This window comes from Phragmites australis, chromosome 18 (assembly GCF_958298935.1).
Source record: "Phragmites australis chromosome 18, lpPhrAust1.1, whole genome shotgun sequence".
NCBI lineage: Eukaryota > Viridiplantae > Streptophyta > Magnoliopsida > Poales > Poaceae > Phragmites > Phragmites australis.
The window spans coordinates 4,935,430-4,961,912 of record NC_084938.1 but is presented as its reverse complement, the minus strand read 5'-3'; the positions used below and the strand labels follow the sequence as shown (position 1 = coordinate 4,961,912).

Genomic DNA, 26,483 nt, shown 5'->3' with positions numbered 1-26,483 from the left:
TGTTGACTTCAGTGGTACTGTTGGTGATGTCTACCATGACGTAGTCGTTCGCTTGCTATAGAAGATATAGCCGCACACTGCATGGTTGGTGTAGATGAAGTAGATGTATGAAGCCGTGCACGAAGAGACGGAGATGAACATGAGCAGTTGGATCTCAAATATGGGGTTCCAGAGGCCTGGTCTCTCTAACTCCGATGCATGACGAAGCAGATATGATGAAGTATGTGTAGTAGCAGCAAAATAGTGAAATAAGAGAGAAAAACCAAATTTTCTCTATGTGCAACACTCGTCCTTATATAGGCGCGAGCAGGAAGCTGAAGTGCTTCATCTCCTTGTAACTGATGGGAGGATTAAATGAGGTGACCCATTAATTCCACCAGCCCCTTCATCTCAGCCGAAGTACTTTGCTTTCTGATAACTATTACACCTTGAATAGGTATTGGGATTTTCTACTACTATAAAACAGATGAACAATGTCAGTTCTAAAATCTCATCAGTGTCGGTTCCAAAACCTCATCAGTGTCGGTTCCAAAACCTCATCAGTATCAGTTTTGGACCTGACATTGATTACTCGGCACTGATAATCACAGACTATCAGTGCCGGGTATAGAACTGGTACTGAAAATTAGCATCAGTACTGGTTAGGGGATCCAACCGATAGTGATGCGTATTCTAAGGCAAAAAAAGTGGCGCCCGATGCAGCGACCTCGACCATGATTTTACACACATCACAAACAAAATCACAAATAAGATTTCACTGCTATTCTTTTACACAAGATTACAAAATCACAACACGTAATCACAAACAAGATTACACATATTGATGGTAATCACAAACAAAATTTCACTGTTGTTCTTTCACACAAGATTCATTTCACTGCTGTTCTTTCACACAAAAATAATTTGCTCCTATCCAAACAATTGCAACAGAGAGAACAATCAAAGAGCTTTCATAACTCGCCGTGATGTTCTAAAAGCCGAGCGTGCCCATGGAGCAAATCAGGTCGTCCCCATTGATGGTCTTGCGCTTCTCCTTCATGCACTTGTCACTCGCTCTGCATGAATCATCGTACAGAAAGCAATGCCATATATTTGAAATGGAGCAAAGAAAGCAATGAATAATTAGAACAATGGAAGATTTACCTTTGGAGTGCCAATAGTGCCACTTGTGTAGCAGATAGTGGCAACATCTACATGACAGAGATCGGATCACAAAGATCAGCAAGTGAAGATCAATCAGATTCATTTAGCGAGAGCAAATCAATCTATGCCAAGTACCAAAGACATTACTGTAGAACATTGACCGCATCCATGAGTATCTCGACGAGGTTGTCACACATCATGACCACGACAGCGCCGTTGCGAGACGCTGTCGGAGGGTGAACTCCTCAAGCAGGGATCCAGACGGACCCCCTTTGAGATTCGGCTGGGAGGATGATTCTGAATCAGGCTCCATGTTCTTCGGTGATCTCAACTTCTATGCTTGTACTGGACCTCTATCTTCTTCCTCGGCTTCCTTCGATCTCGATCTTCTCTTCTCTCTGTGTCGACCGGCCCTTCCTTAAATACTCACCGGCGGTAGCGTGCCCAGAAAGGGAGGGCACGAGTTCCAAGGTGCCATAAATGAAAAGCAACCATCATGGGCTACTGCGTGAAGTGACGGGGAGGGTTGAAAAGCGCCCCCGTCTGGTCGCGTTCGTCATGATGCCGTTCTGCAACGGGCACCGCGAAGAGGGCCCACCGGGCAGCCACCGAGCAGCCCGGCGTGCCCGTTCGGTCAGAGCGGGTCTGACATAGCAAGGCGGTAGGCGGGGCACCTTGGGCCTCACGATGTTATCCCGAGGCACGCCGGATGACGCGGGATGGGACCCGTGCATTAAATGTCCCAACGCCTCCCTGCTAGGCCGTGGCAGGGACTGACACCGAGCGTGGCAGGAGCAGTCGGAAGTGACAGGCCACGTGCCCTCTTAAATGCAGCACCGGGCCTTTCACTGGCTGACACCTCACCGCTGGACCTCTATGGGGGCCACCGGCGAAGGACTTCTGAGGCTGTCGGGGAACCGAGTGCTCTGGGGTCACTGGCGAAGGACTTCTTAGGCTGTCGGGGAACCGAGTGCTTAGGTGTCACTGTTCACAGCCCCGAGCACTCTCTCCCGGGTATGCCCTTTCTTGGTCCTCGGGGAACCGAGTGCTCAGGGCCACTGTTCACGGTCCCGAGCACTCTCTCCTGGAAATGGTTGTTCGGGTCCTCGGGGGCCACTGTTCACGGCCCCGAGCACTCTCTCCCGGAACTAACTTCCTTGGGTCCTTAGGGTACTCGGGTGCTCGGGGGCCACTGTTCGCGGCCCCGAGCACACCCTTCCCGGTACTCGGCTTTTCTGGTCGTCGGGGGACTTGAGTGCTCGGGGGCCACTGTTCACGGCCCCGAGCACTCTCTTCCCGGTGCTTGGTCTTCTTGGGTCATCGGGGAACTCGGGTACTCGGGGACCACTGTTCATGGCCCTGAGCACCCTCTCCCGGGACTTAGTCTTCTCGTACCTCGCGGAGATGATCCCCGCGGGAGGACGTCACGTGGCAAACTGCTGGTCTGGTCTCGGGACTCGGGGACCCTTGGTTCCTGTGTCACCAACAGCAGCCCCCTGGCCCATTGGCAGGCGATGGCCCAGAGACTGCAGATGGGGCCCTCATCTTCATCGAGGCTGAACCCAGCACCGACGCCACGCGGCGTGTCTTCAGGCGCTGGTCTCTCAGGCCCAGGCTTCTGGTACGGCCCAGTGGGGAACCGAACGGACGAGTATCCAGCCGACTCCCGAGGCGCATGATAATGAGGCAGGCGGTGCACGTGGCAACCGCGCAGTTCGAGGGTAGTGCGCCTGATAACCGCGCAGATCGAGGGAGATTCACCTGGCGCCCGTGTCGACCGAGGAAATTCATCTCACCGAACGCGCTGTGGCAGGCGTCGTTTGAAATTCCTAGGATATAAAAGGAAGAGGGGAGCGAATCGTTGCCCCTTTACGTCATCTTTGCGATCAAACCTTCTTGCCTTCTTCTTCCTTGCGCTCGAGAGCTCTCGCCCTCCATTTGGCCCACAGTGCACTCTCTTTCCCCACCGTTCCAGCACACTCCCCACCCCGAAACAATGCCGAGGGCAGGAAGCAGCCGTCGTGACAAGGGGCCTGACAGCATACTACCGGAGTCGAGGATTGTCAATGAGGAGGGGGCGGAGAAGGTGCGCAAGCTGATGGTGCCCGAAGGCCAGCGGGAGGCGTCGGTGGTGAGGCCGACGAGCTTCCCGCCCGTCACGGACCGGCCGGAGCGCATCGTCGTCTTCATCTCCTTTGTGGCGGTTGGGCTGGTGCCGCCATTCTCGATATTCTTCCTCCAGATCCTCGACACGTTTGGGATCCAGTTGGCGCACCTCAGCCCGAACTCGGTGGTCATTTTGGCGATCTTCGCGCATTTCTGCGAGATGTTCGTCGGAGTACCGCCATCGGTGGCACTGTTCTGCCACTTCTTCATGCTGCGGGCGGCCGGGAAGAAGAGAGGCTCGTCCACCGCGGACATTGCCGGCTGCTGCAACTTTCGGCTATGGGACGGCTTGGCGGAGCTGTACATCCCTCAAGTGTTGCGGAGCAAATGGGACGATTGGCGGCGCGACTGGGTCTACGTCAACGTCAGCCCCCACGACCGCCTCACGCTGCCGGAGGTGGTGGCGGAGCCCCAGAGGTCGATCTGGGAGGCAGCTCCGGCGAAGGATGAGCGAATGCGGCCAGTCCTGAACTGCATCGACTACCTGCGCCAGGCGGGACTAACGTCGTTGATGGTGGTGGCGGACTATCTGCGCTGCCGCCTAGCGCCCCTACGGGAGCGGGTCCGCCCAAGCTGGATGTACACCGGCTCCAATGACATCACCAGGACCCAGATCGGCGAGGACGGGGACCTAGATGAGGGAGTGCTGGCGGGCCTGCTACGGGTGGTGACTGGCGTGGAAGACCTCACCCGGGCGGTCCTTCCCTGGGAGCAATTGGCACTCTGTGCGGACCCGGGCCGGGTGGCGCTGCAAGCGACGCTACCCGAGTTCGACGCCCAGGGTTTGGTCGACCGGCTGGGGCGCTGGAACCCCGGGACCATGCAGATTCCCAGGGTGGACGAGGAGATGGGCGGCGCGCGAAGGACCGGTGGCGGGGACGCCGCGAGTGGCAGGTCGCAGGCGGGCGGCAGGGAGGCCGCGGGCGATCGAACGCAGGCCACCGGGCTGCTGCAGGCAGCAACCATCAGGCCGGCGGGAGAGGCGCCGCCAGCAGCGGAGCGGCGGCCCCGGGGGACAAAGGAAAGCGCCCCCGGGCGTTCGTGCCCCAGCCCTCGTCCTCGTCATCACCATCGCCTCCACGGCAGCGGCCGTCGGTGGGCGGCGCGAAGGAGGGAGGCCGGGGCGGCCAGTCGTCTGGTGCGAAATCCGCGATGGAGGCAAGGTCCTGGGCGCGGGAGCCCAGAGAGCAAGGCCGGGCCAGCAACGCCACAGCGGGCACCCGGGCCGACCCGCCGCCGGAGACGGGCTCCACAGTGGCCCCTCAACAGCCCGAGGGACAGAGCCCCCCGCCGAAGAGGAGAAGGGCAGACTCCGGGCCGAAGCCGCAGGGCCTGGAGTTCAAGATCCCAGAGTCCCGGTGGCAATATCGCGGACCAAAATCAGCGTGAGTTTTCTTCTTTTCCCGAGCGCATTTTGCCCGGAGTAAGTTAGGGGGCTAATCTTTTTATGTTTTCAGGCCCCCAAAGACGCCGTCGAAGACCAAAGGCGACCGGAAGCGCCAAGGTCGGCTCCCGCCCCTGAGCCGAGAGTGCCTGAGCCGAGCGCGCCGGTCGAGCTGGAGCCGCAGGCGCCGCCCTGCTGTGAGCCGAGGACAGCGGCCGCGCCCGAGCAGCCGGCGCCGACCGAGCCCGCCCCGAGCTCTTCGAGGGCGGGGCAAATGGCCGCGGCGAGGGCGGTGCCGACGTTGCAGCAATCGGGGACCCCGAGCGCCTCTACAGAGAGGGCTCACAGGGGACCCAGCGCCTGGCCGTCGTCCAGCCAGGCCGTAGAACCCCTTCCGGACGTGCTAGGAAGCGCCCGGAAGGTGATCGAGCGGCTGGAGGCGACCGTGGCGGGGGAGCGAGCGCAACTCGAGGCAGACCGCGCCGCCCTCGTCGAGGAGAGGGGTCGCTTGGAGGAGGTCGGTCGGCTTTCGGAGGAGGTGTGCGAGGAGGCCGTCGCCGCGCAAGAGGAGGCCACCCGCTTGGGGGAGATATCACGGCGGCGGGCCGCGGAGCTGCTCGCCAGGGAATGCCTGGTCCACGCTGGGGAGGAGGCCATCGTGCAGCGCGAGAAGGCTTTTTTGAAGTCCTCCATCGGGAGGAGGTGGTGGTGGTCCGCAAGACTGACGTCGAAATCACGGCGACGGCTCAGGATGCCTAGGAGGAGCAACTTACCCTACGCGAAGAGGAGGCTGCCACGGCGTCGGTGGCCCTGACTGCTCAGGAGGAGCAGACCGCCAAATGGGAGGCCGAGCTGGCCGCCCGGGAGTAGACCCTTATTGCCCTCGCCGAGCAGGTGAAGCGAGGCCAAGCCGAAGCCCCGGCGATCAGCGGCGCCCCGACCAACGCGACCGAGGGGATTAGCCTCGAGGAGCAGCTACAGATCACGAAGGACGAGCTCGAGACCGTCGTTGCCGAGCGGGCCAACGTCAAGCTGATGATGCGAGACATTCTTCGGCAAGCACGGAGGTCCGTGAGGGTGGCCGGGCTTGGGCGAGTCAACGTGGGCGAGAAGGGGATGGATCAAGAGACCATCGGCCACATTGCCCTCAGCTTTGAGGAGATCAGCCGGCGACTGAAGGCTCTTCCCTGGGCTGTGCAGGAGTTAGCTTGCCGGGAAGGTCGCGCTCTGGCCCAAGCGGTGGCTGAGCACGTCCTAGCTTGTTACCGAAGCCGGGACCCCAACTTCTCGCTGGAGCCAGCCCAGCAGGGTGTGGTCGAGGCTGAGGAAGGGGCTGCCCGGGAGGTTGTCCGGGGCGTCGCCGTCGAGGTGGCAGCTTGCTTCACGCGGGAGCCGCCGCCGGTACTGAGTAGTGGCAGCAGCAACGAAGACTCCTCGCCGCCTTCAGAGCCCGCCGACCTAGATTAGGCTTTTGTTTTTTATTTTTTGACTTGTTGTAAATATGGGAGTGATCCCTCCGAATGGCTCTTCTTTTTTGAATATAATGAAAGCTTTTCTTTGGGATCGTAACTCCGATGTTTGTCTTGATGCTTGATGAAGCCTTTTCGCTTTTCACTTGATGTCCCGAGAAGTACTTAGCCGGACCGAGCCTAACCTCCCCCCCCCCCCCGAGAACGAAGTCGCCCCGACCACTCATCGTTCGAGTAGTGAGGCCACTCCGCGTGTTCAGCCCCCGAGCCCTCGTGAGTCCGCAACGGCTAAGTCAAGAGACAAAGGCACGAACTTCCTTGCTCGGGAGATAGGTCGATCCAGCACGGAGCACGCCGCGGCCAGTGAACACTTTTCCACTTTGCGACCACTCAAACAAGTAGGCTGGAGACACGTGCGGGCGGAAATGCGACCAAGAGTCCCCACGGTTTGGTGGTGTCCGGGCTAGGACGGACGGGACCGAGCACCGACAGCCCGCCCCCAGGGTCTAGGCTCCCGACCGCTCTTTGCTCAAGCGGTAGGATTACCCGAGAACCCTAGAGGCTCGATAGTGCCCGAGGTACTGCCAAGCTAGCCGAACACCACGACCACCATGAAGGACTTCGGTCAGACATCACCGTTCGTACGGTACACCCGACTACTGTCCGTTCTGTCATTCCAAAAAAAGCGAACACGTGGGCAGGGTTTTTGTGCGCGAGGAGACCATCTCGCCGAACAGATTAGAATGCGAGGGTCCTGAGGATAGCTCGGGAACAATAGATTGCTGAATAAGTAAGAATGTATATTCGTATGACTTTAGCCACTCACCGGACAGCTGTCAGCCTTCCAGCCGACTGATCCAGGAGGGGTATGCGCTCCGAGCTCGGGGTGCCTGGGAACTTGGTTCCCTTAGACGAAGTGCCCGAGCACTAGAAAGCAGGAGAGGGACCAGGGGCCAGGCGGTCCAGACCACTCGTGCCCGACCGGTAGGACTGCCCGAGGACCCCATAGGCTTGAACATCACCCGGGGCACGGGGGCCCTGGCGGTCGAGCTACTTTTATTCTCGGTTGTTGATCTGTAAGCTTAAGAAAATAGGGAAAGATTCTTTGTTTGGTGCGCCCTGTTAGTGCGGTACTCATTATGGACTGCTCCCATTTTTGACCCAAGACCTCTCGAATACCCGGACCGGCAAAGTATACAGACAGAGGCATAACCCAGAGGTCCTATGGTTCGGTGGCACCCAGGAAGGACTGACCAGACCGAGCACCGACAGCCCGCCCCTGAGGTCTAGGCTCCCGACCACTCTTTGCTCAAGCGGTAGGATTACCCGAGACCCCCAGAGGCTCGGTGATGCTCGGGGTACTGCCATGGCACCGGACACCACAGACTACCACAACAGACTTAGGTCAGTGGCAGCTGCCAGCGCGCATACCGATCAGGATTCTTTTATCAACGGGAAAAATGAGAGAGCATGTTTTTCTCGCACAATCGAGCATCTCACCAGACAGATTAAACATATGGATCCAGAGAGAAAATAAAATTTGAAGTAAGAACTGGACAATGAGAGTTTATATTGACAATTTTGTACAAGGTTGAGTGACTTACATGGTTGGTGGTAGCCCCCAGCCAACTTGGGCGGGGGGACCCCCGGCCAGGTTGGTTCGAGCACAAACATATCCACCTAAGGATAGAACTTGCGCAAATGCTCGATATTCCACGCGTTTGGGAGCGGCTGCCCATCCTCCGCAGCCAGCCGAAACGAGCATTGTCGCAGGACACTGATCACGGTAAAGGGGCCTTCCCACATAGGGGACAGTTTATTCCTTCCTTCGCGCGATTGGACGCACCGGAGAACTAGATCCCCAACCTCGAGTGACCGGGCCCGGACGTGACGCTGATGATAGCACCGCAGACCTTGCTGGTATCTGGCTGCTCGGACGGCAGCACGTCGCCGGTGCTCTTCCAAGTAGTCGACGTCGTCGTGCCTTCGCTGTTCCTGTTCGCCTTCGGAGTAGGCACGCACCCGAGGGGAGCCAAGAGTGAGCTCGGAGGGGAGGACCGCCTCAGCGCTGTACACGAGGAAGAATGGTGTCTCCCCGATGGCGTAGCTTGGCGTGGTCCGATTGGCCCATAGCACAGCAGGTAGCTCGTCGATCCACCATTTCCCGTGCTTTGTGAGCACGTCATAGGTCCAGGTTTTGAGACCCTTCAGTATCTCAGCATTGGCACGCTCGACCTGCCCATGGCTCCGAGGATGAGTGACAGAGGTGAAGCAGAGCTTGATGTCGAGGTCCTCGTAGTAGTCCCCGAACAGGGTACTTGTGAACTAAGTGCCATTGTCGGTGATGATCCTGTTCGGGACGCCGAAGCGACTTGTGATACCACGGATGAACTGAAGCACCGTGTTCTTGGTAACCTTGATGACTGGAACAGCCTCCGGCCACTTGGTGAATTTGTCGATAGCGACGTAGAGGTACTCATAGCCCCCGATTGCTCGTGGGAATAGACCCAGGATGTCCAGCCCCCAGACCGCGAAGGGCCATGACAGGGGATGGTGTGAAGAGCCTGAGCTGGCTGGTGAATCTGCTTTGCGTGGAACTGGCACGCCCTGCAGCGCCGAACCAACTCAGAAGCATCCTGGAGAGCTGTAGGCCAGTAGAAACCTTACCGGAAGGCCTTCCCGACCAGCGTGCAGAACGATGCATGGCCACCGCACTCGCCCTCCTGGATCTCAGTGAGAAGCTCACCGCCTTCTGCCCGGGTGAAGTATTTCAGGAGGACACCATCTGTGCCGCGCCAGTAGAGACCCCCGTCTACTATGGCATAGCGTTTGGGCTGCCGTGCAGTCCTCTCGGCAGAGGCATTATCCCCGGGAAAGAAATTTTCTTTCAAGTGCCCTCGGATCTCGTCGATCCATGAGGCATCTTGAGAACTGCTGGCAAGCGCAGCGCATTCGCCGGGTGGCGGCACCCTGACGGGGCTCCCTACTGAGGGTGCCGCCTAGGTCCCCTGAACTAGGCTCGAGGGTTCCCCTTCATCCTGGTCGGCAGGCAGGACGGAAGGCCGTGTGAGCCTTTATTCAAAGGCTCCAGTAGGGATGCGCGCACGGGAAGAGACCAGGTGAGAGAGGTCATCGGCCAGAGCATTATCGCGGTGAGATATGTACCGCAGCTCCAGGCCGTCGAAGTGCCTCTCCAGCCTCCTGACTTCTGCCACGTACACCGCCATTTGAGGATCCGTGCACTGGTACTCCTTTGACACTTGCTTGATCACCAACTGGGAGTCTCCCTTGACCAGTAGGCGACGAATCCCGAGGCCCATTGCGGCTCGAAGGCCAGCGATGAGGCCCTCATATTCCGCCATGTTATTGGTTGCTCGGAACTGCAGTTGCACGACGTACCGGAGTTCTTCACCCATTGGGGAGGTGGGAACCACTCCGGCCCCCGCGCCTTTCAGCGTGAGGGAATCATCGAAGTGCATAACCCAGTACCCGGGCGCATCGTGCCCGGGATATGTGGAAATCTCTTCTTGGTCAATCTCGGGGACGGGTGTCCACTCCGCCACAAAGTCAAAGAGCGCCTGGCTTTTGACCGCCTGGCGGCTGACGAAGTGCAGATCAAACTCCGCCAGCTCCACCGCCCACTTGACGATGCACCCAGTGCCTTCTCGGTTCCGGAGGATGGGCTCCAGCGGATACGTGGTAACCACCGAGACCTTGTGTGCCTGGAAGTAATTGAGCAGCTTTCGGGAAGCGACAAGCACGGCATAGAGCAGCTTCTGGGCTTGGGGGTACCTTGTCTTGGAATCTCGGAGTCCTTCACTAACGAAGTACACCGGTCGCTGTACATGGTGGGTCGGACTGCGGCTTCACCCGAGGGCTTATCACAGCCCCCGAGCTCAGCGGCGTGGTCGGGGCTGGACGAGTGCTCGGCCTCGACTCCCTAGTCGGGAGGAGCCAAGTGCTCGGGCTCGACTCCCTACTCGGGAGGAGCCAAGTGCTCGGGCTCGACTCCCTGCTCGGGAGGAGCCGCGAGGACTGGAGACTGCCCAGGGTGGCCGGGAGCTGGGACCCAGCACCTTGCCCCGAGCACTCATCACGCTCCACCACCAGTACCATGCTCACGACCTGAGGTGTGGCCGAGACGTAGAGCAGTAGAGGCTCGCCCTCGGAGGGGGCCACAAGTATGGACGGCGAGGTGAGATATTTCTTCAAGTCGTGGAAGGCCTGCTCGGCATCCGGCGTCCAGTCGAAATGACCGGTCTTCTTTAGGAGTTTGAAGAGGGGGAGTCCTCGCTCCCCGAGCTTGGAGATGAAGCGCCCGAGGGCCACCATGCAGCCGGCGAGGTGCTAAACTTCCTTGAGCCGAGCTAGGGGTCGCATCTGCTCGATGGACTGGATCTTCTCTGGGTTAGCCTCGATTCCTCGGCTAGAGACCTAGAAACCGAGGAGCTTACCTGCAGGCACCATGAAGACACACTTCTCGGGGTTGAGCTTCAATCGAGTAGTGCGGAGACTGTTGAAAGTCTCGGCCAGATCTTCCAGTAAGGTGGCGCGGTCTCGGGATTTAACCACGAGATCGTCGATGTAGGCTTCGACGTTGCGGCCAACCTGATCATCAAGGGTAATGCGCACAGCGTGCTAGAAAGATGATCCAGCGTTGCTCAAACCAAAAGGGCATTGACACATAACAATAAGTCCCCACCGGAGTAATAAAAGAAGTTTTTTCTTCATCCTCTACGGCCATGCGAATTTGATGATAACCAGAGTTTGCATTAAAAACATAAAAGATCGGACCCCGCGGTTGCATCTACAATCTGATCTATGCAGGGTAAAGGAAAAAGATCTTTGGGGTAAGCCTTGTTCAAGTCGGTGTAGTCCACGCACATGCGGAGCGTGATGTTGGCCTTCAGGACGATGACTGGGTTTGCCAGCCACTCGGGGTGGAGGACTTCTCGGATGAAGCCGGCATCAAGGAGCTTACTTACTTGCTCCCGGATGAACTCCTGGCGCTCAGGCGCCTGCCGCCGAACTTTCTGTCTTACCACCCGTGCGTCCGGGCGCATAGCAAGGTGGTGCTCAATCACCTCCCTAGGGATCTCGGGCATATCGGACGACTTCCATGCAAACACGTCGACGTTAGCCCGGAGGAAGGCGATGAGCGCGCTTTCCTATTTGCCGCCCAGGTCACCGCCGATTCGAACGACCTGGAAAGCGTCTTCGCCCACCACGACCTCCTTCGTAGGAACGGAGGCGTCGGCGGCGAGTCGGGGTTTAGATGAAGAGGGTCCCGGGCCCTCTGGGTAACCTTCGACCTCGGCCCGAGCTGAGACCAAGGCCGAGTATAGCTGCTCGGCGCAGGAGACGGCACTGCCAGTCTCGGCAGGTACAGAGATGGGGCCTGCTGGGCCCGGCATCTTGATCGTGAGGTATGCGTAGTAGGTGACCGCCATGAACCGAGCGAGCGTCGGGCGCCCGAGGATGGTGTTGTAGGGGAGGGGGAGTTCCACGACATCGAAGATGACGTTCTCCGTCCAGAAGTTGTCCCGGCTCCCGAATGTCACGGGCAACTCGACCTGCCCAAGGGGCAGGGAGTGCCCGGGTGTCACCCCGTAGAATGGGAGCGACAGCTTTAGGCGCCTGGGTGGCACCTGCAGCTTCTCGAAGGCCTCCCGGGAAAGGAGGTTTAGGCCTGCACCCCCGTCGATCAGCACTCTGCTGACCTTTACGTTGCAGATAGTGGGGGACACTACCAGGGGTAGTCGCCCCACGCCTACAGTACTTGCGGGGTGGTCGGCCAGGCTGAACGTGATCGGGGAGTCCGACCACTTCAGGGGCCTTGCGGCCTCCATGCTCAGGGTCGCCGAGCACACCTCGCGCCACATGGTCTTAACGCTGCAGCGGGAGGAGGGCGTGTACGCGCTTCCATCGATGAAAGTGACGGTGTGCTCAGGCTCCTGAAAGCCAAGCTCTTGGATGTCAGGGGCGGCTCTATCGTCGCCGCCCCTGCGGGGCTCTTCGCGGTCCCTTTGGCTCCGCTCAATGAGACCTTTGACCGTGCGGCATTCCGTGAGGTCATGCCACTCGGTCTGGTGGATCTGGCACCCCTTCTCTGGCTCGGGCCTCGCAGGAGCAGGGGCCATTGCGGGAGCCGGAGCCCTCGGAGGGGCCGGAGCCCTTGCAGGTGCGGGCCTTCTGTCGGCGGCCGCCCGACGCGCTGGCCGGCGGTCAGGCTCCTGTGCTGGCCTATGGGCAGGTCCCTGGGCCGGCACGACAGGGATAGCCTCGCACCTTCTTCTCTTTTTCTTTTCCCACTAGTCGAAGCAGGAAGGACCTGGTTGATCAACAGCGGGTTGCTCAGGGCGCGGAACATGCCACGCCCGAGCCTCCGCCGCCTTGGCGCACTTGTCGGCCAACGCGAAGAGTTCCTTGGTGGTTTCAACTTCGTGCGTGCCCAGCTTCTCAAGCATCCGCTCGTCGCGGACACCCTTCCGGAACGCAACGATAATGGCGTGGGGGGTTATCCGCGGGATGGTGTTGCGGACCTGGCTGAAACGCTGTATGAAGGGCCGCAACGTCTCCCCTCCTGCTGTTTGACGGCGTGGAGGTTGCACTCCAGGCCGGAGCGCGTGAACATACCCTGAAAGTTAGCCACAAACTGGTGGCAGAGGTCATCTCAAGAGCCGATGGATCCTGGGGGTAAGTTCATAAGCCAAGAACAGGCAGAGCACCTCAAGACTACATGAAAATAATTGGCCATCACCTTTTCACCGCCACCGGCCGCTTGGACAACGGTGGTGTAGATTTGGAGGAACTCGACGGGGTCGATGGACCCGTCGTACTTTTCTGGCAGTTCTGACCGGAACTTGGTGGGCCAATTGACCCGACGGAGCTCGTTGGTGAAGGTGCGGCAGCCTGTGCCGTACCCTGCTGCCCAGGCAGCGCCCTTGGGCGGTGAACGCCGGCGAGCCGGGGAGCCCCGGCGGTCATGGGCTGGCATGGAGGAGGCTTGGTCCTCAGCTTCAGCGTCATGCCGGGACTCCCGTTGGCGCTCAAGGGTGACGCGCGCATCTTCGACGGCCCTCCACTCGTTGAGATGCAAGCGAAGGTCTTGAGCTCCGGTAGGTGCCAGGGGAGCGACACTCCGCTTGGAGGCCCCCCGGCCAGTTCGGCCGCCACCTGAAGATGGACCGGCCTTGGTTGCGTCGCGATGTGAGATGGCACGGGAGCTTTCAGCCAACACCTGACGGTGAGCCGTGCCCACCAGAGCGGCCACCTCCTGGAGCCAGCGGCCTTCTGGGGTTCCCCCACCGCCTGGACTGGCGGGTGCCAGAGGAGAGCTTACGCCGCAAGCAGCACGCTCCTGGGACTGGCATTGCCGAAGGCGAGCCTGCGCCGCAACGGTGCCCGGCGCTGTCCAGACGTGGACCTCGTGGCGGGAGTTTCTGCCACTTGCTGGGGGTTAGGCGGTGCGCTTGCAACGGCGGCCCTGCTGGTCCCAGCGCCATGGCCCCCATGAGAGGGGAGCGCCATTCGAGCAGACCGTGGCTGCTCCTGAGGAGCAGCAGTGACTGGGGTCTCCTGTGCGAGGGGCTCCATTTCTTCACTGGAGCTGGAGCCGGTGCGTCGGAGATGATGGCCACCTGCCATTTTTTCTGCAAGAAAACGAAACAAATTCAGGGATGCAACCCCCTACCTGGAGCACCAGCTGTCAGAGGGTGAACTCCTCAAACAGGGATCCGGAGGGACCCCCTTTGAGATTCGTTGGGGGGGATGATTTTGAATCTGTTTTGCGGGTGAAATAAATGGGCGTAAATGCGACAGCAGGTGGGATGGAATGGATCGAATGCAGAATGCAGTAAATGCACTAGAGGTTTTTAGACAGGTTCGGACCGCACTGAGCGTAATACTCTACTCCTGTGTGTATGCTATAAATGCTCTGAGAATGTCTCTCAGAGATGTTGCTGGTTACAAGAATATTTGTCTAGCCTAGAGCTTCAGGCTCCTTGTTCTTCGGTGATCTCAACTTCTGTGCTTGTACTGGACCTCTGTCTTCTTCCTCGGCTTCCTACGATCTCGATCTTCTCTTCTCTCTATGTAGACCGGCCCTTCCTTAAATACTCGCCGACGGTAGCGTGCCCAGAAAGGGAGGGCACGAGTTCCAAGGCGCCATAATGGAAAGCAACCATCATGGGCTACTGCGCGAAGTGACAGGGAGGGTTGAAAACGTGCCCCCGTCTGGTCTCGTTCGTCATGATGCCGTTCTGCAACGGGCGCCGCGAAGAGGGCCCACCGGGTAGCCACCGAGCAGCCCGGCGTGCCCGTTCGGTCAGAGCGGGTTTGACATAGCAGGGCGGTACGTGGGGTGCCTTGGGCCTCGCGATGTTATCGCGAGGCGCGCTGGATGACGCGGGATGGGACTCGTGCATTAAATGTCTCCACGCCTCCCTGCCAGGCCGTGGCAGGGACTGACACCGAGCGTGGCAGGAGTAGTCGGAAGTGAAAGGCCACGTGCCCTCTTAAATGTGGCACCGGGCCTTTTACTGGCTGACACCTCACCGCTGGAAATCTGTGGGGGCCACCGGCGAAGGACTTCTGAGGCCGTCGGGGAACCGAGTGCTTGGAGGGTCACTGGTGAAGGACTTCTTAGGCCGTCGGGGAATCGAGTGCTCGGGGGTCACTGTTCACAGCCCCGAGCACTCTCTCTCGGATATGCCCTTTCTTGGTCCTCGGGGAACCGAGTGCTCGGGGGCCATTGTTCACGGCCCTGAGCACTCTCCCCCGAAAATGGCTGTTCTGGTCCTCGGGGAACCGAGTGCTCGGAGGCCACTATTCACAGCCCCGAGCACTCTCTCCTGGAACTAACTTCCTTGGGTCCTCGGGGTACTCGGGTGCTTGGGGGCTACTGTTCGTGGCCTCGAGCATACCCTTCCCGGTACTCGGCTTTTCTGGTCGTCGGGGACTTGAGTGCTCGGGGGCCACTGTTCACGGCCTCGAGCACTCTCTTCCTGGTGCTTGGCCTTCTTCGGTCATCGGGGAACTCGGGTACTCGGGGACCACTGTTCATGGCCCCGAGAACCCTCTCGCGGGACTTAGTCTTCTCGTACCTTGCGGAGACGATCCCCGCAGGAGGGCGTCACGTGGCAAACTGCTGGTCTGGCCTCGGGACTCGGGGACCCCTAGTTCCTGTGTCACCGACAGACGCCTTCGACCCGAGCCCATACTGCCTCAGCCCGAGCCCGCCCGGGAACATCCAGCCGTACTCCTCATCATCCAGATGCGCCCCCGCCGCGCTCGCTCCCCACAGCAGCGCGTTGAGAGAGAGGTTGGGAGAGAGAGCGCTCTTGTGTGGTGGGGAAAAGATAAGAAGAGATAAGGAAGAGAAGAGATAAGAATAGATGGGCACTTTAGTGACGAGAAACAAAATTGTAGTGGATGCTAATTTTGGATCCGACTAGCTTCAGTGTCAGTTAAGGGCTATAACTGTTACTGATGATCAGTATCAGTGTCGGTCATAGTTTTTATATAACCGACACTGATATAATATTACTTATAATATGTTTTATAGTAGTGTCAAGAATTAAATAGGTTGCCGGTTAATTCCAACAATAAACCCCCGTAAGACACCCAAAGTCCAATCCTGGGCGGGCAGTCTAAAAACAAGCAGCGCTACCAAACGAGTTACACTCACTCCTCAGTGTACAAACAGTTGAACACATAGACTTGTGACGTACAAAAATGATATAGATCAGTCCATATATGCTTCAATAAGTAGTTAAAGCGCTGCTTATTAAAAGCTTAATCGGCTAGAATTAATGCTTATTCGAACTGCTACAAGTACAGTGGTCAAAGCATGTATCCGTATCAGAGTGGCTAGCCTTCCAATCCTGTACGTCCGTCCTTGTACACGGAAAAGGAATTATCGGTGTGAAAATGGGATGCTGGCGCCGGCGCTTGCGTGATAAACATGCATGCAGCACACATCGTGGACCAGCTGAGCGGACGAAATCGTTCACGCGTACGGACAAGGGAAGTCGTGAGGTGCATGCATGCTGCTCGCTGGCACGTACATCGCGTGGTGTTTTGTTGGCACGTACGTTCACGCGTATGGACCATGGCTCGCTGCTTATGTGTCCTTACAGCTAGCTGCATGTCGTCGGCTAATGCATACCATTGTATACTTCCTTCGGTCAATATCACGAATACGTGGTGTTTTAGGTTACATACAGTTAACATATCTAAATTTTGATTATCAATATCTCTTTGAATATTTTATTGAATTTTAAAAATGGTATAGCTGGATTTGACATGAATAATAATTTCATAATATTATAACTTTATTATATTTTACATATATTTCGTGCTAGTAATTAGTGATCAAAATATGTAACATGTTACTAACCATGTCGATACCTAAAATATCACTTATTTGTGACTAGATAGAGTATTATACATCCACATCAACAATGGTGGTGCCAAGTGGGCTAAGCGGGGGCCATGCGTTCTTCTTTTTTAGTCTTGGGAACGGTGTAATCTTCGGTGCTGGAGCTAATTAACTTGAAAGATGTAGCAGATACTGTAAAGAAGCTCACGATTTGGTCACCATGAAGAGGAGATTTGCATAGCAGCAGGCAGCACCAACCAACCTGCAAGCACATCCAACCTCTCCTTTTTCCCTTGGTAATTTCAATTTGATTGGCTTGGTAACGCAAGAATTGAATCTTTGCTAATTTTCTTGTGTTTATTAATGGACAATCATGGCTAAACCTAAAATGTTAGTTCTCTTTTGTTCCCTATCGTTTGCTTTTATTTGCCATGCTATTGTGATTTATTATGTACTATTGTGATTTTTTATGTACTAAACAGTTAATGTATACATGAATAATTGAAAATTTTACAATAAATACACTCCATCTTCATATTTCTTCACAATCCATAGTGCAAGGAATTGGCCTTGTTCACCCGCCCTCCTATGGCTTATTCTTGGCTCTGCAACTGCACACTGATATTTTTTATGCTAAATGGAGATAAAATTTGGGACGATTTTATGCGTCGAACTCCATTAGATAACAACGATGTCAGAGACAGTGTTGCAAGTACAATTTTCTCGCTTTTAATCAGAGCATAGCTGGACTTGTAAGCATGTACACAAAACAGACTTACACATAGTGGTATGCACTTACAAGTTGCCAGATAGTCCCTTACCTACAAAAGCTTAGACTTGCTCGCTAAATTTTACCTCTATGCTGCATATACACACCCTTGTAAATGTCTCTGTCGGCAGGGATTTTCTTGGGTCCCGTTGATTTTGTTTCTTGTTCTACATTGCAGAATCTAGTTAGCTACCAAAATATCTAGGCTCCATTTAGCACTGCAATGGTTATTCAAAAACTAAAACTTAATTATTTTTAGTCTAGCTAGCTTCGGTGTCAGTTAGGGGCTATAACCAGCACTGATATTCAGTATCAGTGTCGGTCATAATTTTTCATAAACGACACTAATAATGATACTACTTATGTCATATTCTATAGTGGTGTTCAAGAATTAAATAGGTTACCTGTTAATTCCAACAATAAACCCCCGTAAGACACCCAAAGTCCAATCCTGGCGGGCAGTCTAAAAACAAGCAGCGCTACCAAACGAGTTACACTCACTCCTCAGTGTACACACAGTTGAACACATAGACTTGTGACGTACAAAAATGATATATATCGGTCCATATATGCTTCAGTAAGCAGTTAAAGCGGTGCTTATTAACAGCTTAATCGGCTAGAATTAATGCTTATTCGAACTGCTACAAGTACACTGGTCAAAGCATGTGTCTGTACCAGAGTGGCTAGCCTTCCAATCCTGTACGTCCGTCCTTGTACACGGAAAAGGAATTATCGGTGTGAAAATGGGATGCTGGCGCCGGCGCTTGCGTGATAAACATGCATGCAGCACACATCGTGGACCAGCTGAGCGGACGAAATCGTTCACGCGTACGGACAAGGGAAGTCGTGAGGTGCATGCATGCTGCTCGCTGGCACGTACGTCGCGTGGTGTTTTGTTGGCACGTACGCTCACGCGTATGGACCATGGCTCGCTGCTCATGTGTCCTTACAGCTAGCTGCATGTCGTCGGCTAATGCATACCATTATATACTTCCTTCTGTCAATATCACGAATAAGTGATATTTTAGGTTAGGTACAGTTAACATATCTCTTTGAATATTATATTGAATTTTTAAAAATGGTAAATTTGACATGAATAATAGTTTCATAGTACTACATCTTTATTACATTTTACATATATTTCATGCTAGTAATTAGTGATTAAAGTATGTAACATGTTACTAACCATATCAATATCTAAAATATCACTTATTTGTGACTAGATGGAGTATTATACATCCACATCAACAATGGTGGTGCCAAGGGGGCTAAGCAGGGGCCATGCGTTCTTCTCTTTTTAGTCTTGGGAACGATGTAATCTTTGGTGCTGGAGCTAATTAACTTGAAAGATGTAGCAGATACTGTAAAGGAGCTCACGATTTGGTCACCATGAAGAGGAGATTTGCATAGCAGCAGGCAGCACCAACCAACCTGCAAGCACATCCAACCTCTCCTCTTTCCCTTGGTATTTTCAATTTGATTGGCTTGGTAACGCAAGAATTGAATCTCTGCTAATTTTCTTGTGTTTATTAATGGACAATCATGGCTAAACCTAAAATGTTAGTTCTCTTTTGTTCCCTATCGTTTGCTTTTATTTGTCATGCTATTGTGATTTTTTTATATGTGCTATTGCGATTTTTTTTATGTACTAAACAGTTAATGTATACATGAATAATTGAAAATTTTATAATAAATACACTCCATCTTCATATTTCTTCACGATCCATAGTGCAAGGAATTGGCCTTGTACACCCGCCCTCCTATGGCTTATTCTTGGCTCCGCGACTGCACACTGATATTTTTATGCTAAATGGAGATAAAATTTGGGACGATTTTATGCGTCGAACTCCCATTAGATAACAACGATGTCAGACAGTGTTGCAAGTACAATTTTCTCGCTTTTAATCAGAGCATAGCTGGACTTGTAAGCATGTACACAAAACAGACTTATACATAGTGGAATGCACTTACAAGTTGCCAGATAGTCCCTTACCTACAAAAGCTTAGACTTGCTCGCTAAATTTTACCTCTATGCTGCATATACACACCCTTGTAAATGTCTCTGTCGGAAGGGATTTTCTTGGGTCCCGTTGATTTTGTTTCTTGTTCTACATTGCAGAATCTAGTTAGTTACCAAAATATTTAGGCTCCATTTAGCACTGCAATGGTTATTCAAAAACTAAAAACTTAATTATTTTTAGTCTTGGATGCAACATTCAGTTGAGATTTTTTTTTTCTCATAGTTGTACTGGCAAAATCCTGCTAGAGCTAGAAAAGGTTCCTTTTGACTTACTACATTTGCTGCTAGAATTAGCAAACTAATCCTCACTAGTTTATTGCTGCTACGGCTGTAATAATATGATTTTAACCAACTTTTGTAACCAGAAGAAAAAGAATATGTGCCTTTTCAAAAGCCAGCCACCGCAGTGCAACTTCCTGAAATTACCACGTTCCATTCATGCAGGAATTATACCTTTCTTTTGATGCAGAATTTGTACAGAACTCGAGATGGAATTCGTCGTCAAGGAAACAGATATGCATGGTGGAAGAACTTCTATTCTAAAAAAAACTATATATAGCTCAATTTTAAAACAACTCCACCTATGAAATTCCTCACACATGTGCACTGCATCACTGCATATATTGATATGTATTGAAGTCTTCACTTTTCCTACGGCCCTTTGGAAAAGGGAACTAACTGAAAGAAGAGAGACTGTACATCAATGCCCAGGAACCTGCAAAACCTGTACTATGATTGCACCCGACAACTCGAATTTGCGTCACCACCATGGTTGGGACTCAGAATTTGAGCGCCGAAACGTACATCTCGATGTAGTCCAGGACGGGCTGGTTCCACGACAAGTTCTACTCCATGACCTTTGTCATATTTAAACTACATGTATAACAGAATCAAGTTATATATATAGTAACATCATAAGTGAGTATCAGACACAATATCTTTTAGTACAATATTACTTTGTTACATCAATAATCCAAATGTCTAAAAGAAGATTACAATGCAGCGGAAATAAACTCAGCATAGCGCCTAACTCCACAGACAATCAATCGAAGAGTCGCTCACATAGAACTCAACTCTATTTTCTGAGAAGTTTTCACAGTTTTCGCCTTCTGAGCAGCAACAAGATTATGGGAGAGAGAGAGCAAGCATGAGTATATGGAATACTCAGTAAGTGTGAAAAAGTATACATAAGGGTCAATAACAAGAATGGCTTACTTAGGGATTTATTTGCATAAATATCATTTTTTTTAGTAATACAACAGTTATAAATGCAACATATTTCTATGTGAATGATTCTTTAAGATATGAGTTGAGGTTCCAATCATCACCTTGCTCCACAACTAAGGTTCCAATCACCTCTAACCAAAGCTAATTTGAATCACAGTTCCCACCACTATGATCCACCAAAACCAACCCAAAACCAACTCTGAAACACCTGACTAATCATGTGAGGGTCTAGGCCACTCATAACTGTGAGTACGACTAATATATCAGTTTTCACTTTGCAGAGGTTGTACACTTTACCCACAAGACGTGTCTTCCTTCTTTCCTGTGTCGATCAAACACTCACAAACTTCCAAGGTGTACGATCAAGATTCCACTGCAAAGCTTTTCCAATGCCTCTCTCAGCACGTGTCAACCCGTTATTCACCGTCGTACATAAGTGGAGTACACTCTCCACCCTAGAAACTTACTCTTGCGCCTTACGGTTTCATAAAGTACACCCTTACATCCCCGTACCACCAAATTAGTTCGCCATGCTGAGAGAAAATAAATTACTTGGCTAGGCTCGTCCGATACAAGGCTTGTGGTTGTACTGTAACCTAGGTGGTCGCTCCATGAACCGGTCCTTAATATGGTCTGAGCAAGACCGCCAACATCCAACACAGGGAGATAACCAATATTCGACAGAACCAACATTCTTGCTTGGAACACATCCATATGCCAACCATCAAGCCAAATCTGCTCAGACCCGTTTTCAAGTCTAAGCATTTTTATCAAAGTTCATCATTATTAACTAAAACACTTTTCCCTATGCTACCCATGAGTAAGCACAACTAAACACATTCTACCCATAACATGATAACCAATCTACAGCTACATAGAATATTGTGGAAAAATTAGTAAACCCTAACAATGGGATATCATGTTTCACGAGCATGCAGTTTGTAAAACTAAACTTTATAAAAGTATACGCAAAATGTTCAAGGACACTTGCCTTCTCCAAATTACTGCTAAAGTCCCTAAAGTCTTGATCCTGAATGCTCTCGAACGACTCCGGAATAAACTCCTCTACATGTGAACAAACAAGAAACACTAAGAAGAAACACTAAACAAAACAAACATAATAAACAAACACTAAAACAAGATAGAGCACGATTCAAGGAAGATTTGGGTGCAAAAACCGTCCAAATTGGAGCAAATTTTCCTAAAGGAAACTCAGATTATTGCGTAACGCTGGCGTCAGTAGCTGACACGGCTCTAATTTGCTGACTGGACTGCCATGTCGGACAAAAGCGCACACGCGGCACGCTGACATGGCCAAAAGATCTAACTGGGCACTTCATTAAATCTATACCATACACTACGGATTGGACAACCAAGATCTAACTAACGCGAAGGGATATCTAACTTCTAAACCTATCCATGCATCTAAGATCGAACAGCTGAGAAGAGGGCTACCTCGATCCGGCTTCAATGGCGATGGCGACGAGCTTGGGATGGCGGAGGATGGCCGAAGATAGACGGAGATGGTGTTGCGATGCTCGGGAGTTGACGGCAATTGGCAGAGCGTGAGCGGAAAATGATGATGAGCTCGTTTGAGGGTTTGGACGGAGTCAAGGAAGACCGGAGAGGCTCGGTGACGGTGGGCTTCAACGGCGGGGGTTCGGCGGCCTCAGGAGCTCTGCTACGATGGCAGAACTTGATGGCAGGTGGTCGAGGACGACGAGATGCGAACAAAGAACACCATCATGCACTCGGACGACGTCGGGGAGGGCTGGAGTGGCACAACAATGGTGGCGGGGAGCGGAGGTGCTACGACAGCGGTGTGCAGGTTCTCTGGTGGCACAAAGTTGACAAGAGTTGAGGTGTTGGATGCGGTGGAGCAAAATGAGGCTCAACGAGGAGTTTGATTTGGGTTTCATGAAGGAAAAGGGCGGATTGAATCGGCCGATTGGAGACGTAACTCGACGACGAGAAATCGGGCTCCGTTTTCTTACTCCCGTCCACTTTCTATCGCGAAATCGATCCAGCATGATGGCCTTCTTCATTGCAACGTCGGTTTCCAAACGAACGTGCCCTCCTTCCTTTACTCAAGCGCGGAATCGATGGGATTCAAACGGACGGGCTCTGAAGATAGAAAGAGAGTATTCGGGGAAGAAGAGAGGGATGATAGGTGGGACCCATATGACAAAGAGAGAACACAAAGAGAGATCAGAGAGGAGAAAACGGGCGTGACAACCCTCTTACAGAGGGGTTTGAAGACGGTATCGTAGAGCCCTGTGCAGTAGTGCAGTGCAATACAGATAAGCGTAGTGTGATGGCAATGGAGAATGGTCTGAATAGATAAGAGTTGCACATACCTCCAGTTTTCCGGACAATGGGGAGGGTTCCGTACCGCATGGCGACGAGCTGAGTTAAGCCGCAGGGTTCAAAGATAGATGGAACAAGGATGAAGTCAGAGGCAGTGTATATCTGTAGCAGGATAATGGGATCATATTAGACGACGATTTTCCAGATGGTTTGATGAGAGGTGGTTTATGTGGGTGTCAGCTCACCAGATGTGAAAGAGGCTCGTCGTCGTAGGTTAAACACAGCCTCACCCGGCCATAGTTTACACCATGAAGGGTATTAGCCAAGTTGCAAAATTCACTTTGGATTCGAGGATCTGGAGCTGAACCGAGCAAAACCACCTGGAAACCAAACATATCATTTTCAGTTTCAGAGAAGACGGGCAGCAACAATTACAGAAATAATCATATTACAAGAATTGCTAGAAGTTTTATCTGCAATTCAAGCTATGGACCTGTCCGTTCCATTCGAGAGTTCGATGAATCGCGTGTTTGATGAGGTGGATTCCCTTCTGGGCTGTGAGATGAGTGACGATTCCAACAGTGGGCACATCATTTTGCTGTAATAATCCAAGCTTCTGCTGCAATGCCTTCTTTGCAGCACTCTTGCCTTCAACAACGTTCTCAAGTATAATGGACCTGAAATAGGATGAAATAAACATTTAATGAAACTGCCAAACTGGTATATGGGTTTGCATTTTGAACAATGGGTTGATAGCCAAGGTATGCATGGAGATGCATATTAAGGAAAGCATCTACAACTTCGTAGTGCAGTAATTGACAAAAGCAAAACTATGTCATCATGAAATAATGTTTAACTAATGGACCTCTTTGTTTCAGTTTACCAAGTTCATGTAGATATGGAATACTAGCTTATACATAAATAAAAAACAAACATATACAGGTAAAGTATACCGGGATAAAGTTGCATTGTCAGTGTATGGATCCCAGAGTTCTGGATCAATTCCGTTGAGAATGCCATAGAATTTTCCGCGGTGAGGAGCAATGGCACCGTGACCCGACACTTCTCTTGAATATGTATTAGAGACCTGCAAAGAATGGAAAACCACATGAATGGATAAACATCAAAAGAACATAATTCAATATTGCACAACAAGAATTTTTAGGTGACACGGAAATATGCCAAACACAATGATTATATCTGTAAGACAGTCTAGCACTCAGTTGTAGTTTTATCACAAAATCTCATTGCTTTGCCAATATAATGTGCTCCAAATTCAAGATTGTGGATGGTAAATATAACCCGTGCATTTGCCAAACTAGATTGTGCATAGTGTTCCTTGAATAATCAGGCAACTGGAGCACTTGACCAATCATGGCAATGTATTATATGCTGTAAGGAGGATAAAATATAAACGATTTTAACTAAAAAGTAAATAAACAAACAAACAAGGAAACTTATGAGAATACACAAAAAGTTCAAATGTTTGTAAAGGAAAGGCTAATGAAGCAAATTAAGCTAGTGAAGGAACAGAAAATAGGGCGACTAACACAAGGTTTTGAACATAATGCACTAAAGGTGTGGCTAACAGTTCAGAAGTACTAATATGGTACTTTTAATATAAAGGACGACTTTGAAATTAGTTTTAAGAGGATATTTAGTTAGAAAAATGCCAAGAGTCCAATTTACTTCACTATGTAATATCGTGCGAAATAAACAAGTCTCTATAATTAAGACGATGGAGTCATTTCCCACAAATATTTCCTTCAGGCGAACCTGACTGACCCAAAATTGGCCACGTATAATGAATTGATGGCACGTCTCAACAACATCACTTTATTTGGAGATCGAGATGAGTTTCATTGGAGCTTAAACCAAACTGGAAAAATTTACATTTAGCTCTCTGTACAGGGCTCTTGTGCAAGGGGATGAACCAATTCAGAACAATCAAATGTGAAAAATTAAAACTAACACTAAAAATTAAAATCTTACTTTAGTATTTACACAAGGGTATTCTATTAACAAAAGGATAACCTAAGCAAAAGACAATGATTTGGAGATCAGAAGTGTTGCTTTTGTCATAAATCTAAGAAAATTAAACACATCTTCTTTGATTGTCGTTTTACATGTTCTGCATGGCTAATAGTTCAGGTAGCATCCAATCTTTACCAACCGCGAAGTGTTCAAAACATGTTTAGGAATTGGTTTCATGGTCTTAATAAAAATTTAAAATTCTATATACTGGCGGCAACGGCGACCACATTTTATTAGTCTCTATGACTATGCAGGAATGACATTGTCTTTAAAAAGAGGAAATATGTTTCTCCGTTACCGTTTATTTTTACTTGTACACTGGCTCCGTTCATGATTCGTACTACATCGGCAGAAGTATCGCGAGATGGTTACTACGGTATGTACGCGACTAGAGTGAGCGGTTATGGAGCTCTTTACCGAGTTTGGATAGCAATTTAGACTCCGTATCCAAATCTGAGCAGAATATCCTCAGCTGAGGATATGTATTTTCTTCTTGTTAGACTTTTCCTTATTTTGTGTCTCATGTATTGGGTTGCTGTTTCTTAGTTCGTGGTTATGTGCATCTTAATTATGGAAAAACCGATGATAAATTTTTTTGCGGTTATATCAACTTGATATAATGATGAGAGTTAATAAAGCTTCATTTAAAAACAACCGTTCAAAAGGTAAAGTGTTCCAAGAAAAAAAAACAATGTGACGCCAACTGTTATAATTAATGCTTACTGGAAAAGATCCATGCAGGAGGAGAAACTCTAGAGCAGAATGACAGAATAAGCCAAATCTAAGGTCATCATTTCTTCCATATACACATCCGACCCCAAACATCCTTGGAAAACGGAAATGTCAAATATCATTATTTTTTGAAGCCTCTTACAAGAAAACCCCCAAAATAGTTATTGCAAGAACTGACATCCATGCTAAGGGAGTGAACCAAATGGGACAAATAGATCATCAAATTGATATATTCCACGTATGAAGAAAAATGACATTGTTTAGCTTACACAAAAACTAAAAAGGAGGGTCAAAACATAAATTCTAACTTCTTAAAAAAGAAGCCAGAAAATTACTGAGTCTTGCTTCAAAACATTATAATTGAAAATCGAATTAAATAAGACCATATCAATCAACTCAAATTGTTGGAATATGCTCTCTCATCTGTCTCCAGCCTTGTATAGAATCAGGCATATTCTATAGAATCCTTAGGCCTAATTATAGGATAGGTTAATTGCATTAACTACATATTAATAGGATAGTTATTCATGTAATTATAGAATAATTACCTTCCTAATGTATGCCTGTTGTATGCATGGCAAGGCTGCAATACAAGGTGTGAAACAATTCTCCAAATAATCTACTTCCTTCCTGGTATCAGCCTACTTACTCCAATCAGAAGTATAAGTCTTTTACAACAACGACACGGTCTACAAGGTGAAACTTTGATGATCAATTTCTATAAAATTGTATTGTATTAAATAGAAATAGTTATATATTATGAAATTATTTTTCATGATGAATCTAGTAGTATCAATTAACCTTATGTTGTAAACCTATGTAGATTTTTAACTATTGATGGTCAAAGCTAA

The 26,483-nt window shown here is 51.1% G+C and overlaps 1 pseudogene; it reads right to left on the bottom strand.

Annotated features, from left to right (window-relative positions):
* Positions 1–970: 970 nt before the first annotated feature.
* LOC133899476 (soluble starch synthase 3a, chloroplastic/amyloplastic-like) lies at positions 971–25,725 on the bottom strand (annotated as a pseudogene).
* Positions 25,726–26,483: the final 758 nt, after the last annotated feature.